The 7,500-nt window shown below is 43.9% G+C and overlaps 1 protein-coding gene across 12 annotated transcripts in view; it reads right to left on the bottom strand.

The window, feature by feature from the left end:
* The window catches only part of EBF3 (EBF transcription factor 3), a 121,751-nt gene that overhangs the window by 106,380 nt on the left and 7,871 nt on the right, over positions 1-7,500 (bottom strand). The gene's annotated exons all lie outside the window — the stretch shown is intronic.

The following is a 7,500-nucleotide window of genomic DNA, read 5'->3' as shown; positions in this document are numbered from 1 at the left end:
CAATGACCATCAGACATCCAACCACTGCCTGCCTTAGGAGATAGCAGGGTCCTGGTCACTCCCCCACGTTTCCCCATACCTTCAGCTACTCCCAGCAATTGTTTATCACCAACAGAACCGAGCCCAACCTAAGTTTGCTGTTCATTTACCCATGATAGATACATATATAGCTGAATAAACCTGTTTGGATTAGGCAAGGGAAGCTTGCAGCCCACCAGCATCTCGTGAACCGCAGAAGAACTGCACAAACATAAAGAGGAAATCCTAATCAAATTTGGATTGGTGAAGAGCATTCCTGACAATCCACACAATACCAAGACCAATTCAATTTTAGTGGTTGTTATTCAAAAGAAAGGGCACTCACATCCATCCTTTGTGCATTAATAACCTCACTCAAACTGGGGGATTGTGATTTTTTTTTTTCCCTCAGATTGGGGGTTTTGATAGGTCTTCTTGTTTGCTTTATAACTAAACCGAATGTTCTGTGCAGCCACAGGGCTGGGAAGCAAACCAAGTGCTTGTTTAAGATTTGCAGTAGTGAATTCACCTTTTAAATGAGAGCACCACGTTCTTACACACTGTCAAATTAACTTCTCCTAGCGCACATGTCACAGCAAACTGAATTTAACCCAAAAGAGAAGCTTGGACGTTTGCTTTGTAGCTTCAGCTTTGCTTTCACTCTGCTTCAGACCTTCAGCTCTCGGGTTAATTTTTCTTCTGATGTTCTTTAATTTATTATTATTTTTTTATTAAGAAAACTTTCACAAAGTGCAGAGGGAGTTTCACGTGGAAGCCCTTGTTTGTGTTCCTACTTTCTGAAAGCCTCCTTAAACACTGCGGGAGGATTAGGCCAGGTTTCTTTATTTCCTCTCCTAGTATTTCTTTATCATTAAGGCCAAGGAGTTTTTAGGCAGCAGAAGCCTGCTAATCGCTTGCCCCAGCCCCCATGGCTTTGTTTCTGTCAAAATAGCCCCTTTCAGCGGCCGCGGAGCGAGCTGTCTGGGCAAATGAACTGCTCTTTCTCACCAGATGTGTAACCGTGTTTCGTCTTTCACAAGAGACAAGCTGGAGCCGACTCCTTCCGCTAGCTGGGCCTATGCTACATGTCTTACAACAACACAAATGTAAGCCCCTTCCTTTCCACACATGTTAAACTCATTTCCTAGTGAATTATTGGGAAAACACAGCACTATCCTCGCCGCCGCGTTCAGATGCTGCAGTTTGCTCTCCGCGCTTCTGGCACCGCAGCCATGCGATGATGGGCTCTGTATAATTTTCTGGCTGTGAAACTTTTGCTGAAAGTATCGCAGATTCCTTCTTTTTATTCCTTATTTTCTTTATTATTTTTGGTTTTAATTTGCCTCCAGCCTCCACACACCAGGGTCTCCAAACCCTGCAGAACAAACACCTCCCCTTTCTACCTAACAAATGCTATTTACACTCTGGATTTTTTCTCCATCTCGGAGAAATAAGGAGAGTTTGTTCGATCACAAAATAAAACCTCGATCCGAGCCAGCCACGCTGTGTTTCAGCTGAGCTGATATACACCAAGGAGCTGGCTCTTTTTTCCCTAGCTTAAAACGGTAACTAACCAAAACAGTTAACAGAAAAAGTCAAATCACTGAATCTCATAAAACCCCGAGTACCCCTCAGCCTGTAAAAACCCCCAGCTTCAGGTTTTTTTTTTCCCTGAAAGAGCAGTTACATCTTTATTTTCACAGGGTATTAATAATGCCAATATAACGTCCTATTATACACAGCTTCGACCACAAGCATTTTTGTGAGATTTGCTGTTAAGATAAACAAACAAGAGGAGCTTGTCCGCCGGCAGCCCGACCCCACTGAATGGCTTTCATTTTCCTGGAGCGTGAGCTGCGGCCGGGGCTGCCAAGCACAGGTTGAGCTCCTGCGTCCCCTTCCCCTCGCCCCGCGTGTCAATCACCCCCTGGCATCCCCGGTGACAATTTCCATCCTCCCGGCTTGGAATTTCCACCTCCTCCAACCCGGCAAAGCTCTCTCCCCCGGCCCTACGAGTAACCCAATGCCGCTGCCCCCGACCCCCCAGCATCCCTCTGTGTTAGAAAAGGGGCTTTATTAAACCCATTTCTACCACTTTGTGTTTCACAGGTTGTTTTTTTTCATTATCTGCTGTCTGAGAGCAATTATTTACTTCCTGGAAGCTCACGTACCAGAACTCTGAGTTTGAAAGATTTTTCCATAACCTAATCCAATTCATCAAAGGCATCCTAACAAAATTACAGGCTCTGGCAGTATCTTTGCTTTTCACCTGATAAGGCTGCAACAGAAGCCCGGGATGGTTTGTATCAGGGTACCTCCTGTAGTATAGTTTTTGACAGCTTTGCTTAAATCCCTTCCCCCACTTTTCCTCTCTCACAAAAGCACACGATCTGATTCTTCCCTCCTACTACAGCCGTGCCATGCTTTGGGCTTCGGACAAATAAGCAAGTATTAGATAGGGGTGGGGGAAAGTGGTGTGAGGGCCTCATCCAGCATATCTGGATTTACTGGAGAACGCTGGCCCTGATGGTTCTGCTGGCACCCCAGGTACCACCACGGCTCCATTGGTTGTGCCCCAGGTAAGAGTCGGGATTAAGAGGGAACAACATAAACGCTGCGACTTTGATGACCCAAAGAAAAGAACAGAAAAGAGAGAAGGAAGCACATAAGAAGTCCCATTTCTGGGGTGTTGGTGATCCTGGTGCTGCTGAATGACACGGGTAACTTTGATTTGCCATTTCCTTTTCCGCACATGTGTGTGTTTGGAACAGCAACAAGCTCTCCACAGTGGCCTCTCCTTCCAACACCAGCCCACTGCCCCATCCCTTGCAGCTATAGCCGTTAATCTGCAATATACCACATTCTAAGAGGGAAAAATAGAAAATAAAGGCAAAAATAATCAATGTCAGGTTTCTGATAGAATTTTTTCGACAACTGGTTACTCAGGAAAGTTGTCATTTTTTAACACACTCTGAACTTGGTAGCGCCAACAGGACAATGAGAGCAGAAGAGCACTGAGTTATTTTAAGGCCTATTCTTCCAGGAGTTGGGAGATCATCTTCAAGACAAAAATAAGAATTTAAACCAAAAATGACACCAGAGTGGTCTGTTTTCCTGGCGTTATGCAGATGAAATGACAAGTTGTCATTTAAGAAGTTAATAAACAGTCACCATTTTGCAGGTTATCCAAATGCTACTGAATAGAAAACGTTGGATCCCTAAATGATGTGTAATTAAAATTATTTAAAAAATCCTCCTTGACAGGCCAGGGCTTAGCCAAAATGTAAATGACATTAAAGAAGACAATGAATTTAATTTTATTTAATGTCCCTTTTTGCAGATCCTCATTTACATAGCATTTTTAACAAAAGCGTTGACCTTATAAATGCTGGCATTTGTACAGCTTCTGCAGAGTTGGATTTAATCATGCTTTCGCAAAGCCATAAGGGAAAAAGCTTTAAGTTCTCTGGTTGGATATGGAGTAGGAATAAAAACATTGGGACTGGTCAAATGTTTATCCTCCTTGCTTCTGAAAACAACCTGACAAGAAGATGTAAAGGTCTAGGGAATAACCCATTGCTGTTTGTAAGGCTTGGTAATAATCATACATAATCGTTTGGAAATATAGCTAATAAAAAATATAATGAGTGTTCAGCAAAATCGGCATTAGGCCCAAATTACATGATATTAATACTTGAACAGGTGCAGAAAGGCGCTTTAAATGAGGTAAATGAATAAAATGTCCCAGAGCACAACTGTGTGCACTGACAAAAAGTCAATCACATGAATAATTCAGCGGCCGGGACTGCCAGCAAAGGTCAGCGGCTCTCACCTTTGTGACGGGAAGTGAAAGGAAACGCTGCTGCTGACGAAAAAATACACCCCCATCGCCCTCCAGCCGCCGCGCCAAAGGTGTAAACTTGGAGGAGGAAGGAATTAAAGCGCTGCACCGGCCAGCCAGCATTCAACCCCCCCCCCCAAACAGCACAACCGGGCAACGTGGTGAGGGGAAATAATCTGAAATTCCAGGCAAGGAAAGGTTAAGGGGGGTGGCTCCCACCAATGCCAATTATCCACAAAACCTGAGGTCAGCCCAAAAGTATTTTAAGAGCCTACGGGATTGAAATTCTGTAACAGCTGTTAAATATGACAAAACTTTTTATCCCACCCCCCCCAACTAAAGCTATTCCAAACTCCGTATGAAAGAAATGGGATAAGCAGATGTCTGGCTTCCATACAGGAAAGTAGGACACACTTGGAATGATAAGTCTCCTAAACTCTATAGAATAATGCCAGATTTATTGGGGAGGGGGGTATTTACTACCCGCGGAGATGCCAACTAGCAGTAGGACTGTGATGGTACCATCTGGAAACCCGCTGCAGAGCACACGCTCGGCGATGCACTGCGAGCGCATCCATTCCGGGCGGGATTGTGATCCGGATGCCCCAGCACCGCTCCTCACCGCTGCTGACACTTCAGACCCCCAGTTTTGGGGTATCCTCGAGCCCAATGAGGCAAGGAGAAGGCAAAAGGATGGATCTTCACGGGAATTTCCGTACCTTCTAGTGAAATATGTGACGGAGGAATTGTTTTAGCCCAGAGTGTGGTTTTGGTTTAGCAGTTACAGCGGCATCCTGTAATCATTTACAGCCCCTGGAATGTATGGGTGAAATAGGAGAGATTTATCTGTTCATAGTTGTGATATGTAGACAATGGGTGTTCCTAATGAGGAACATCTGCTTTTGTGTTTTCCCAGAAAACATTATTCCACTATGAAAATGATACTCCCATCCTTTTCAGCAACACCGCAAAGAAAATATGGGCCTTTTCCTTTCTTTTATTTGCTTTTCTTTTGGGTCAATCGAATTTCCCAGGGACACTTTTTGTCTGTGGCATCTTTTTACTGACTGCGCTGCAATTTATGGTGGGCTGGTTCTTTCCTCCGTGAGTGACTGTGCGGTATGAATAGCCCCGATATGCCAGGAGATACTTAAAGGCATACAGTAATAAAAGTGCACACACTCAGCCACGCTCCGTGGGAAACATCCAGGCAACGTAAATAACAATTCTCCATGAATTAAAAGGTCGCCGAGGCTGCGACACACAAAACTCCTTCCAAGGCCTCTGCTTTGGGTTTACATTTAAAGTCCACTGCAGGATTCAGACGTATAATTCCAGAAGTTTATTTAAAATACCTTAATTGCTAATGAATTATTATTCCTGAGGTGCAGAAGAAGGGGTGGGCTTTTTTTTTCCCCTTCCTGTTATTTTTTTTCCCTGGTGCTATAAACAGTTCAGACTATCAGAGACTCCTAGTGTGGGCTGGAACAAACGGGTGGCCATAGATCTCAATTCAGGGTTGAATTATTGGTTCATATCCTGAGGACAAATATGCCTTATCTGGTCAAAAGCTGCTAAATGTATCCAAAGGACAAAAGGATCTAGTGAAGCATATTGTAGATAATTCTATTATTTTTTTTAAGCCAGCTAACCAAGCGGTAACACTTCCTATGGGAAACTGTAAATTGACCCTCAAATTGGATGGGGAAACCTTGTCCTGGGATGCTCAGGAGAAAAAGCAAACCCAAAATCCAACACTGACAACAAATTTAGGGAACAAACTGTTAACAGGCGGGTCCAGCGAGCACAAATACCAGGTATTTAAACCCGACGGCAGTGGTTTCAGAGGAGGTTTTCCCATCCACGCTTCCCTCTTGCAGTTTGCTCACAGCAAACATTCCAGTCAGTTTTCCAAAGCACATCTTAGGAGGAATTGCTCCGCGCTGACCTCTGCTCCAAGCCCCACGCAGGACGCAGCCCGATGCCCCCAGGATTTGACGTGCCAAGTGACACCTCTGTTTGGAAGGCTAAAAGAGATGCCACCCTCGTAAACAGCAAAGCTTGGAAATTCCTAATGTGGAAGGTGATTAAAATTCCTATAAAATCGTCATATCTTTAAATTTAGAAGCACGGCAGATTTTTCATCAATAATTAAGATCTCTAAAGCATTTACGTTGGGCATAAATGGAGTTTCAATCTTCCTTATTCAAATAAACATGATAAACCCATTAACCAAATGTTTTCTGATTTTTTTTATACCTTCTCATGCTTCTGGAATATCAAATTATAACATACTTCCGATAGTTGGGGGGGAGGGATGCAAGCCGTGACACTGTGTAGCTCATTTCAATTTTACCAGGACCACCCTTCACAGAACGGATATAAATCATCTTGCAGCCATTCCAGGATGTTATTATGGATATATCATTATAATCCCTAATCATGGAACAGCGTTATGTGCGCAGCGCAGTGGCGGGCGTGTGGACCATCAGCATCAACTACTCGTGCATTTCTCAGTGTACGTTCAACGATCGCCCTGACCGTGGCTCTGCGTTAAAGTCCGACCGAGAACATCGCAGCCAAATATTATCCCAATTTTCATTCCCAGCTAATTTTTGTTGCGTTTTGTAGCCACCCTTTAAGGCACTTCCCTGTTTGCATCTGCAAAAGTCACACATGTCTTGGAAACTCCGAACAATTAGCACACACGTAATCCAATCATTAAAACTGTAACGCGCCGTCTTGCGTTCACCACGCCGCCAAGATTCCTCCACTTCCAACTATTCTTTTTAGCCAATAAAGCAAAAATAAATCCAGCTCGCCCGGCAACAATCCAGTGCTATATGATTTCCATAACTAAACCACTAAAGACAAATATAATGATATTGATTTTTGGGGGGTGCTTCGAGTCCTATAAAGTGGTGAACTTGTTCTCGATTGCCTGACACAATCCCAGAGTGATGGCAACAACTGGTCAGCCCGATTTGATTACTAATAAGAGAGATGTCCCTTCTGTCAGATACCTCACATTCTCCGCTAAGCAAACAGCTATTCCAGCTAGTTAAACATTAGCATTGCTCTCCACTGGTGGTGCATATTTCTTTAGGCTTAACTCGGGGAGTTTTCCAGGTTTAATTTTTCAGGCACTGGACAGCAAAGTTCATGATCAAAAGAGAACTTTGTCCTGCAAGCTACTGAAACACAAGCCTCCTGCAAAGCAGGCTCAGCCTCCTCTCCACAACCCCGCTGTCGCATGGACATTTCTCGCTTCCACTATTACTCCGAGGTACCATCATCTAACGGTCAATCCAAAACTCACTTTTGCTGCTACCACATTGTCCCAGATAAAAAAGGCTTTTCCGCTGCCAAAAGCATCATCGTTTACCCTTAACAGACCAACTTTACCCCGCTTTTGGTGCACATCTCTCTTAAAACAGGTTCTTTGGCAAAAGAGTGAGAGCAACACAGCAAAGGAGAGAAGGAGAGCATGCACGGTTCACCCGGATATGTAAATCAACATCGGGCTATGCAACCAGCATGTGTAATTAGTTTCAATTATAACAACTTGGGTTTATTAGTTACATATTTGCTATTTGACATAAAATGACAGCCACAATTGGAAAAAAATTGGGACACATCTC

This window comes from Pezoporus occidentalis, unplaced genomic scaffold (assembly GCF_034315485.1).
Source record: "Pezoporus occidentalis ecotype Australia unplaced genomic scaffold, CSIRO_AGI_Poc_V1 ctg45, whole genome shotgun sequence".
Classification (NCBI taxonomy): Eukaryota; Metazoa; Chordata; class Aves; order Psittaciformes; family Psittacidae; genus Pezoporus; species Pezoporus occidentalis.
Note: the sequence above shows the minus strand (reverse complement) of the source record. Positions and strands in the feature narration are given on the sequence as shown.